This window comes from Coptis chinensis, chromosome 8, assembly GCF_015680905.1.
Source record: "Coptis chinensis isolate HL-2020 chromosome 8, ASM1568090v1, whole genome shotgun sequence".
Taxonomy (NCBI): Eukaryota; Viridiplantae; Streptophyta; class Magnoliopsida; order Ranunculales; family Ranunculaceae; genus Coptis; species Coptis chinensis.
The window spans coordinates 44,553,157-44,565,554 of record NC_141463.1 but is presented as its reverse complement, the minus strand read 5'-3'; positions in this window follow the sequence as shown (position 1 = coordinate 44,565,554).

The window sequence follows — 12,398 nt, the reverse complement described above, 5'->3', positions numbered from 1 at the left end:
TTTCAAAGTTCAATATTAACTCACTTTTAGGGAGTTTAATTAGACTCAGTTCTAATCTCATTGATGTTGTAGAAAAGGGAAGTATGGCTCAAGGAGAATCTGGAGGCAAAGCTTTGCTTTAGGTAAAAATACTGTTCATTTCTAGCCCCTCGACTTTGCATCAGTCCATCTTCAGTCTTTTCATCATTCTCTGCGGTTATGTTTCTGACTGCTACAGTTCCACAAGATGTCACCTCGACTGTGCACCATTCGAGATTCAAAAGATGATTCTGCCATACCTTTTTCGCTGTTTGGTTGTTCTGCAAAACACATGCATGTACCTTCTGCTGTGTTTGTAATGGCTAGTGGCAGATTTGCTGGTTTCAAGTTCTACTCCTCCCTATTCTCTTCTTTGTTTGCTACTGCTATGTGATCTTAGCACTTTTCAGTGTTTTTTAGAAGTTGACTTACTACGTGCTAAAACTCAATAATTCCTTACTCACTGTTTTTTTTTCTTTGAGAATGTCAATCTAGTTCGAGTAGGGATTTCGTTCCAACTTCTAAGACAAGAATTTAAATGATCACAACTGGAATCTACACTTTGGAGAACTAAGTGAGAAGGATTTTATAGATAGATTTTTTTTACACAAGTTATCTAAAATTTGTAAGTTTGTTTATAGTTAAATGAAAGAGAGAGAGAGAGAGATAGGGAATGATTAATCCTACTCATGCAAGGCCTAGCTACAAGTCTTTTAGAAACAGGTCACTACCATCTCAAATCCCTAACATAATATATCTATCTCTAAACATATCATGCTAGCATGTAGAATTTAAATGATATTTCATCTCTAAAATATCATTCCAACTCCTAGTTCTACTTTAAAAACAATTGATCAGATAATTGTCAATCTCTGTCATTTTGGGACCGGGATGAAAAATAGAACCTAAGTCTTTTAAGTAGTGATTTTGGAATCCTAAATTTGTAGCATGATCCTCACATGAGCATCATTAACCCTCCCCTTGGGAGAGTTTTAGCTCATGATCATAGGATTGAATTAAACTACAAGAAGATATGTGAAATGAAAAAGAAAGAGAATGAAACAAGAAAACTACAACCTGTTTACCTAAATGAAGAAGAGTTTATTAAAAACTAGAGAGAGTTCCCCATTAACAAGTTACAAGCTTTTCTCTAAAAACTAAGAACTAAAAAACAAAATTAAAGACATGGATGTAAATGAAAAGTAAAAGTCAAGGAAGTAAAAGCTTCCAACTCCCAAAATCAGCCCCCCCTTTACATAAGAGAGCCTTTTTCTTCTCCCCACGGAAAACACTCTCCTCTCATTTATTTTTCACTTATCCACAACTAACCCCCATTTGACACCTTTCATATTTTTAGATAATCATCACCTAAATCCAACTAACTCATTAACTTCATGCAAGGTGTCAAATTTGCACCAATTATTTGCACCTTTGTCTTGACTTGCATGATGACTCATCAAATCTTATGGGCCCGCCTAGTGGGTCCACGTACAGTGTCTAGTGGCAGTTCGGTCTTTTGGCATTTTTACAACTTCCCGCCTATTTGTAAAGTTCATCGCACTGATCGTCGGAGCAGCTCACTCGTCGCATTCCGAGTCCTGGTTCAAGAGATATGAGCTTTGGAAGTTTGATGCTTCTGTGCACATAATCCCGTTTCTGACTGGATTCTGTACTATTTGAGTCTTTGGGCTTTAGTCCGAATTTGTTGGGCTTCACATGGGCTTGATCGGAAGGCATGTGTATACTCCCTATTCCGTGCTTAAATGTTGGCTTTATCATAATTTTTACATTAGTTGCTCCAACCTGCAAAAAGCACGAAGATGCGATTATTTCATGATTATTAAGCACAAAATTGACCGAAATGTTATGTCTCTACGTGTTTTATAATACAGTTTTGGGTGCTTATCACACCACTCCCAAACAGCATTTTGCTTGTCCTCAAGCAAAGAAGAGACATTAAAAAAGATAAGTGGCCAAAATCTGTGCATTCTAAGCTAAGTCTCGTTTTCAGCAGAGTCGCGGTTGCATTGACCATATGCAACAAGGCCTTAAACCACTAGGAATTCCCTAGTGGACGAAGTTATAGCCTCGTGAGAGTTTTCCGAAAAAGATACTCACAAACTTCATTTATACTACAATGACTTAGTAACAAAAGCTTGTTTCCTTAATTAATCTCGGATATCTATACATCTCCTTAGCGGGAACGAGGATTAATTCTTTTCAAACTCAAGTTAATATGCATACAATAATTAAAACATCTACATATGAGTATGCATTCAGTGAATTTGCATTGAATTGCACAAGCAGTGGCTGTTTCGGATCCTTTGGAGAGTGTACCTAAATGGGTTCTCACATGTATGTGTAGAAACACAAATTAAATCATAATTTTCCCACTCAAGTTTTGTTAACTCCGATTAATGCGGTGGGCACACTTTTCCTCACATACCGATGACAAATGAGGAGCCGAGGTCGATCAATCACATCTACTACTTATTATCACACCATCCTACTCCTAATTGAGCTAGAGGTCTTTATTAGGTATTATGGGGCTTAGGGTGATAGTGTAGAAAGAAATGGAAGTGGAAGATCAAAAATGATAAGTATAAGAGAATAAGGTCTTCAAGATATTTACACTTGAGAAATCCTTGTTTTTCTTTTCCTGCTCCCACCGAAGTTTTCCCTACCTTGCTCTTAAGCCTTATTTCATTTTTTTTTTTTTTATTTTTTTTTTTTTTTAGGCTTAAGAAACATGATCCCGTTTATTTTTTTTTTTTTTTTTTATTTTTCAAGCGGGTAACTAACTTTTATTTGGAACAAGTCTTCTTTTATTTTTCTACATTTCGGCCCCTATTTCTCATACTCATCACTTAGGTAGGTTATTTTATTTGGGGTTAATATATGGGTAAGGAATTTTTGGTGAAAGTGAAAGGTTTGATGAAAGGTTCAATTAGAGTGACTAGCGGTAAAATTTGTAACAGTAATAATTTATAGCTATGTCAATCCAAAGAATGCCTAAATTCTCGCCTAGGTTCGGGATGGTGATCAAGTAAGTCGATCGTGATTTTCTATTCGAAAAACTACTCCTCTGTCATTACTCACAAATCACTCATATCGAGGCTTTTGGTTAGATTCTCACAGATTGATAGTTTAAGTAGACTAACCGTGGTTTCCGAAACTTATTGTCATGTACAATCAATGATACTCGAGTGCATGAATACTCATAAAAAGATATAAAAACTATTGCGTACGTATTAGCTTAAGTTTCTTAAAAACTAATCATAATTCGAATGCTAATGTGAGACTTCTAGATAATTTTCATCATTGAAAAAGAAACAAGACATTGTCACTAATTACATTTACTAACAAGAAAATAGAAACTATATATAGACTACAAGTTGCATTTTTTTTTTTTATATATATATATATATATATATATATATATATATATATATCCCAAATAGAGTGATGATTAGTCTTCGAAATAGAAATAGATAAATAAAGGAATTACCTGATAACCGTAAACAAAATTAGAGCTGGATTGCTGGAATAGAAAGTTGTGGTAACATAATATATTATACAGAAAAAAAAAAAAAAAAAAAAAAGAAAAATAGTAGCACACTATATACAATTATATACAGTTAGATATATGTACAATTCCCTACTCAAGTTTACCATCCAGGATGTGGTGAAGGTCTGGCCTCTTCTTCAGTTAAATGCATTTCCTTAGTATCGCGCCAAAAGATAACGTATTCCCAAATGGTGGCCCATTCTTGTTCACCAGATTCGTTCAAATGTTTCATCATCTTATCATCGCTTGGATAACAACTAACATGTCTCAAGTATCGTGGGACGTTTCCATTGCCTAAACCTTTAATGAACTAATTATCTTGTTTGTTTGGGCACATAGAATCTACTTTGACCCAGTCATGAAAAAAGTAGCTGAAAAACCGGGGAAATGTGTCTTCATAATTCGCAAGCAGCTTCAGGTAAAAGTATATACCGATCCCGAAAAGTAATGAGCTCGTTTCAAATTGGAGATAACACGTTTAAGATATCAAAGAATGTATGACCTCGAAAGCAAGCGCGATTGAAGACTACACATGCAAAGATCATCATTGGCGGTAGAAAATGCCAATCTCCCATGATGGTAAGAAGGACAAACAACATCGCATTTCCCATGTTCATGGTCATGCCGGCTAAGGGAATGGTGATGTCCGCCATCCGCCAAGTTTAGTTCCTTCATCTTTAATTTCAAGACCACCACCGAGATCTTTGCTTGGAAAAGCAGCCATGAAAAGGAACGAAAGTAGAGTTGTGATAAATGTATGGCCATGTTGTTGCCGCTCGTGATATGGAAGATCTAAAGTCGGGCAAGTGTTGCCTCTGAAAAGACATGGTTTGTGCCACCAACTTTGATTGTGAATCCGTCTAAGAAAAACCATGAGCAGCGTTGAATCTTTGGTGTATCTTCCATATTAGCATAAAGTAGGCCGCCAAACTTGGAGAATAAGTTTGGTCGTATTTAATAACAAGGGAAGACCACCCGATGTTAGTAATGCAATCACGGAAATGAAGTCCATAAGTATTGGAATCCATCATGGCCTGAAATGATTGCTCGGGGATGAGTTTCGAGGTGTGTCTGTTTGATGAAGATGCTACGCTCGATGAAGATGCCATGTTTGATGGAGTGGAGTGATGGGGAAAGATATGAGAAGAAATATATGTCCAAGAAAATTTTGACCGGATGGAGGAATGAGTATGCAAGAAGATAAAACCTCCCCAGTAATCAAGTTTAAAAGAACACGTTAAAATTGTTATTATCACAACTTGAAATATGACAATCCTAGTAGGCATTTCTTACAAAAGAAGATACAAAGATAACAAAATTTTTAATTAAAGGCTAATACGATGAAATACTTAATAATAATAATTTTATTTTATTTATTTTGGGGAAAGTTGAGTTTTGTAAAACGTAACTAACCCTTTTTTTTTTTTATTATTTTTTTTTTATGGTTCGTAATGATGATAAGGATGGTGATGGGAATGCAGATTGTGGACAACACTCGCTCAGCTTATTAATTTGTTGGCTAAGCCGGATTTGAAGGGTTCCCCGGTTGCCGAGATCGTAGTTTGAATCTCTATTAGAAGAGTGTGATTTTCTAATGACCGAGAGTGAGTTTCCAATAGTGCCTCTTGATCGATCATCATGCATCGCTTGACGCGTTCTTGGAAATCCATAAGACTTTTGATGATGATTTCCGACGCGCGCGGGAGTTCCCTCATTCCTTGATGAAGAATTTGAATACCTTCCATGGGATTAAAAATGTTCTGCATGGCACTTTCATCAAAGAAATGTGCAGAGTTTGAGTTTTGGCCATCCATTTCATCTGGCAGAGTATCCGGGGTCCAAGAACCACCGCACGCCTTTGTGAAGTATTGTAACAAATGCTCTTTTTAAGAGGTATTTCTGGAGAAACTGCTTGGATAACCCCAACGCATCATAATTTTCGTGACTAAAGTAGGCAGAGGTGCTAACCTTTTTGTTCTTCTGGTGATTGCGTTCCAGAGGTGTTGGATTATACAAAAATCATCTCTTTGATTCTGCATAATCCAAAGTAGGTGTAATTGAGGCTTGGTGACTTCGTGATTGGTGTGACGCACCCATCACATTGTGTCCCAACCCGCTGGAGCACGGCTTCGTTGATTTTGTTTCAAAGAGTTGAAGAACAACGTGATTTTTATTTCCGACTTCGCCATGAGATACGGTGGCCCGTAGTAATTTTTTGACGGAATTAAATGGGGACTCGAAAAGATCGAACCCCGAGTCATTCATTGAATTTGAAGTATGTCGGAGATAACTTCCTTATTTAATTCAAAGCGTTGTCCATAGGCATGGAAACAGAATTTTCCATTTTCAGGTCCGCTAAATTGGTAGAACATCAAGACCAAATCTCGAATAGGTCACCTTCGCATGATGATATAGAAGAGGCATCCATCCTCGACGCATAAATTTCGTGGTCATAAAAGGAGAAAATCGGCCATCATCAAAAAAATTTCAAGTAGTTCTTCTCGGTACTATCTTTCTTGGTTGATCCATTTGGAAGGATAATTGATGGAAGGATAGTGTAGAAACCGTGAAATGAGAATGGCTGAAATGAAGAGATTTATAGCAAATATAGGATCCGGGTACGAATCAGATGTCAAGTGCATCTAGATCTCAACTTACAAGTGAAACATGTGATGTTGGTATCCCTAATTATGTACAAAGAACTATGGGTATCCATAGTATGTCTTTTTCATGTCGTGTCCAAAAACAATTAATGAGGTCTTAAAATGATAGAGAATACGGAGAAAAGTTTCACAGGCGCTTAGACCTACACGTAATTTCAAAATTTATGATCATACCTCAATAATAGAAGATAGATAGAATAATTTAGTCGCGGTGCGTGACAAGTGTTAGGCGCGCGGTGTAGCGTCGCAATCTTCTCTGAAAACAATAAGTTGAGTTTGATTTATTTTATTGTGTTATTGATTTTTCTTATTTGTTATGGTTTTGATAACTATTTTATGTTTATGATAAGGTAAAAATACAACTAATATACCCAATTTATTAAAAGGATGCTCCTCCATTTAGTACGTGAACCCGCATAAATGGTTGAGAATTATTTAACACACCATAGTAATATATAAAAGCGACAAAGGGAAAGAGATATGGAGGTTACATAGATCTAGATATTCGGATGAAGTTATGCATGATCGACAAGAGAATAATGACAAATAATGTTATCACGAATCTTCGTGGATGTTCCCATTCACGTTGTTCTTTTCCAATCGCCGATCGGATCCATTATTTTGAATGAAAAGATAATATGTGAAGATTAAGCTTTGGATAGTGAGAGAATGAGGTGAGTGAAGGGTGATGAGGAGTGTCGGAATTTATAGGCAAAAATCGACCGCTTTGGATATCCTCGATCCGCTTGTGGATATCCGACCGCTTTTTTTTTTTTTTTTTTAATTTATGGAGATAACATTTGGGTTTTGTGACCGCCATTGATTTGATTTGGTTCTCTAATTTTGGTCCAAGCCCAAATGAATTCCGGAAATTTCGCTTATGTCCCAAAATTTCAAACACGGAATTTCGATTCATTTCAATTCCAAATTAAACGAATCGAATGCTAAAATGATCGGCATTAAAAATGCCATCCACTGGAATATGAAGAAGGCACCTTCAACCTTTTTTTTTTTTTTTTTTATTTTTTTTTTTTTTTATTTTATTTTTTATTTTTTTATTTTTTATTTTTTATATACAAATGTACAAGTGGAGATGAACGTGGCAATGTACAAGGGAAAATGTATGTGTCATTATACAAAAGAACGTGACAACAACACCGGACTACAAGAAGAAAATCATTACAGTAAAATCAGGCAACTGTCATGTCGGATCTGGGGCGAACCCAATCCAAACCGTGAACTGTGGCTTAACCTTTATGTTTTGGGGCCTAGGGTTCGGATTGGTACCATCCCCACCAATGTGCAATGGTCTAATAATAATATTACCCTTAGTACATATGGTATAGCTCAAACCGCCTAAACGCGTCATCAAATAGAAAACTATTCGGGTTGGCACGGTGAAATCCATTGCCCGTGCTTAACGGGGACTATCCGATGTTGTTCATCACGACTCTCTTTGTGCACAATGCAAGGGTGAAAATAAAATACACGAGTATATACATGTGGAGTCTTTTAACGCCGATCCTCAAGACGAATGTGAGTCTTTTAACGCCGATCCTCAAGATGCGAATCCCACCCGTGGGAGCAACGGACGACGACGAAGTTTATCCCACCGAAATGGTGTCGACAATAATATACCTTATATCGCTCATATCGGATAGTAAATCAAGACCTGGACAGAAAGGTGTTTGACAATTCATACACCACCCCATCCTTCAAGACGCCGCTTTTCGAGCAAAAAGTATCGCTGACCATTACCTATTCGAGATGGGTGAGATTTACACCAAATGATGAGCTGGAGTTCGCGAGAGGAAGAGAATAGAAAAGGGAAGAGAAGGAAGGTCTGGGAAATTTTGGTACCCATTGTTTACCGTAAGGCACGCTTTGCTCGATGAACGTAAGACATTTATACTCGGTTAAATAGAGTTTTTGGACTAAGGTTCCTGCCTTTGCAACCACACACTCTAGGAGTTTTAGAGAAGAAAATAGAAGAGGGGCCCGGCTACCCTAATGGTGTACTTTCCTTGTTTTAAACACATGGAAAAAAAATACACCAAATAATCTTTAGTCTTTATAGATTTGGATCTTTGAGAAGAGTCTTTTCGACATCCGGAGAACGCAACTCATGATAATGTTTAAAGCGCGTTGGCCATTTACTTGAAATTACTGTCATAGTTTTCATTTTTCAAAGAGATAGCCCCATAAGGTTTGACAGAGGCGAGACAAAGGAAAGGACCGCACCATCGAAGTTTTTAGTTTTCCGAAAAAATGTAATCTCGAAATTGTACAACAAAACTTTTTGACCAATTTTGAATTCTTTTCTTAATATGTGTTTATCATGCACTCTTTTCATGTTGGCTTTATAGGATTTTGAGAGATCATAGGCATCAATCAATCTCTTCAAGCTTATTTAACCGCAATTTCGCTTCTCACCGCCGATCGGTATTATAATTTAGGCTTTTGATAGCCCATAGAGCACGATGCTCGAAGTTCAACCGAAGATGACAAGGTTTACCAAAAACGAGGGCGTAAGGGGACATGCCTATAGGTGTCTTAAAAGTCGCTCTATATGCCCACAAGGCATCGATAATCGAAGAGACGATCTTTTTTCTAGATGGATTAACCGCCTTTTCTAAAATTGATTTAATCTCTATTAGAGACTTCTACTTGGCCAATCGGTCGAGGATGATACTGGAGTTGCCACTTTGTGAGTAACTCCATATTTCTTTACTAATGATTCAAAAATTTTATTACGTAAATGTTTTCCCCATCACTAATTATAGCTTTGGGAACGCCAAATCGAGAAAAATATGTTCCTTTACTTAAAAATAATGACCGCTTTATGATCATTCACACGACATGCCAACGCTTCAATCCATTTTGACACATAGTCAACAGCTACTAGTATGTATAGTAAGCCATGACTATTTGGAAAAGGACCCATAAAGTCGATCCCCATACATCAAAAATTTCCACAATTAAAATTGGATTTAAGGGCATCATATTGCGTTGAGTAATGCGGCCCTAGTTGCCGACAAAAAATGTTGCATGCTTTGCAATGCTCGTGGTGCATCTTTAAACAAATTGGCCAATAAAATCCACATTGTAGGACCTTGGCTGCAGTTTTCTTACCACTGAAATGACCACCACAAGATTGTTCATGGCAAAAGGATAACACGCCATTATGTTCCCAAATGAATGCAACGGCGATCGGTTGGTCGAACAATACTTAAAGAGGTAGGGATCATCCCAAAAATAAAATTTCAAAGGGATAAGAACTTCTTTCGTCCGCTCGAGTCCAAGATGAAGGGACCTCCTCGGTAACTAGGTAGTTTACTATATCAAAGATACCAAGGAGATGAAAAATGGAATACAAATGTTCATCCGAAATGAATCGCAGATTGGTTCGACTCATTATTGACATCATTAACGAAGTCGCGGATAAATGGTCCGCTACCACGCTCGCGAACCTTTCTTATCTCTAATTTCTAGAGTAAACTCTTGCAAAAGGAGGATCCATCGGATCAACCTCTCTTTGGCATTTTTCTTTGCTAATAGATAACGCAGTCACCGCATGGTCGCTGTAGACTATTGTAGAAGAACCAACTAGGTAAGGATGAAACTTATCCAGGGCATATACAACCGCTAGAAATTCTTTTTGGTGGTGGTATAGTTACGTTGAGCCGCCATTAAGAGTTTTACTAGCATAGTAAATGACAATTGGCTTGTTCTCTCGGTGTTGCCCTAAGACACTCCAATAAGCGTAGTCACTTTCGCGTCACACATTAATTCAAAAGGTTTAGACCAATCGTGGTTGAATTATCTGAGTCAGTAGTCGCATGCACTTTAAGGTCTCAAAAGCTTGTTTGCAATCGAAAGTGAAGTCAAATATGGCATCTTTAAGTAAGAGATTTGTTAAAGGTCGGGCAACCTTTGAGAAATCTTGAATAAATCTCCTATAGAACCCCCAAGGTCCTAAAATGCACGATTTCCGAACCAAGTTGGTATAGGCAAGGAAGCAATTTTTTCAATCTTTGCTTTATCGACTTCGATTCCGGCCCTTCAAAACAATGTGACCTAGTACTATTCCTTTTGTAACCATAAAATGGCATTTTTCCCAATTAAGAACGAGATTTTTCTCTTCACAACGCATTAAAAAAACCTTTTCAAGATTTGATAAACAGCTTATCAAAAGAATTACCATATAATGAGAAATCGCCCATGAAGACTTCCATAAAACGCTTCAACCATATCAATCAAGATATGAAACATCATACAAATTGAATGTACCGGTGCATTGCAAAGGCCAAATGGCATTCGCTTATATGCAAAAGTACCAAAAGGCGGCGTGAACGTTGTTTTTTCTTGGTCACAGGATCTATGATGATTTGAAAATATCCCGAAAAGCCATCAAGAAAAAGTAAAATGCATGACCCGCTAACCGCTTCAAGCATCCGATCAATGAATGGAAGTGGAAAATGATCCTTACGAGTGACTGCATTAAGTTTTCGATAGTCAATGCATATTCGCCACTTCACCGAATGCGAGCGGATATGCATTCATTTTATCATTTTCGCACAACCGTAATTCCAGACTTCTTTTGGGAACAACATGGACCGGACTTACCCAAACACTATCCGAGATGGGGTAAATAATACCCCGCATCAAGTAACCTTAAAATTTCTTCCCCGCATCACATCCTTCATGGTTGGATTTAGACGACGCCATGCGGTTCACGTGATGTCTTGGCATTGTCTTCAAGATGTATGCGATGAGTGCACACGAAAGAGGGTCAATGCCTTTAATGTCATCGAGACCATCCAATAGCGAACGGTGTTCTTGAATGACCTTAATTAAACGTGATTCCCGATCGCTGACCAATTGTGATGAAATGATAATTGGGTGACTACCATCCGGATCTAATTGTATGCGTATTTTAAAGTCCGGCGGAATATGCTTTAAGTCGGGGGTGGGAGGAGTGGGTATTAAAGATTCTTGAGGAAAGTCGCCTTCCACAGAGAAAAACAGATTTATGTTCGTCCAAGTCGCCGATAGGATGGTAGTAGAGTCAATTGGTGGTATTGATTCTAAAAACTCATGTACCTCCTTTGAATAATCATCAACATCAAATTCAAACCACCAAAAGAATGGAATTGGTGTACTTCATCTTCGTGAAAAGAGTTTGTGAAATATTCTTGTACGAGGGTGTCAATCATGTTAATCTCACCATCAATATCATTCTCTGAATTTGTTTCATCAACTTGAACACATTAACCTCGACAGAAAGATTTCCGAAGGACATGGTCATGGACCCATCCCTACAGTTTATGAGTGCATTAGCAGTTGCGAGGAATGGACGCCCTAATATGATAGGAATGGAGTCACAGGCAACTTCTGTATCCAAAATGACAAAATCGACAGGATAAAAAAAAATCTGACTTTTACAAGGACATTTTCCACAATGCCTTTTGATGCTTAATGGATCGATCGGCTAATTGTAAAGTCATCGTGGTAGGTTTAAGCTCATGTAGACCTAGTTGTTTGAATAAGTAATAAGGAAGTAAGTTCACACTAGCTCCTAGGTCTAGTAATGCCGTAGCCGTATACTTATCACCTAATATGTATGGAACCGCTTGGTCTACCGGGTCCTTGTATTTTACTATACCATTGTATTCGCAGATGGAAGGAAATTGTTCAAGAAGGAAAGCCCGTTGAGGCACATTTGTTCTTCTTTTGTGGTGCACATGTCTTTCAAAAATTTTGCATGTTTTGGTAATTGCTTTAGGGCATCGAGAAAAGGTAAGTTTATTGTCAAATTTTAAAGGTTTCCCTAATTTCATCAAATTTTCATCCGGTTTATTCTTTGCCAAACGGGCAGGAAATGGTGCCTTAGGGCGGAATTTGGCATAAGGGTCCACCTGTTCGTTTCCCAATTGTTTAGATTGTGACGTTGTTGAACTTGGTGTGTCCATTTGAGGGTCATTATCCAAACAGGTTCCTTGAACCTCCCAGTATCGCTTTGTTTTATCATCCGCATACGGATTTGATTATCAACGGTTTTCCCAGATCGAAGAGTAGTGATTGCATTCACCTCACCTTGGGTTGGAGTACTTGTACCAGGTATATTGGTGAGTTCAAAGGCAGTGTTT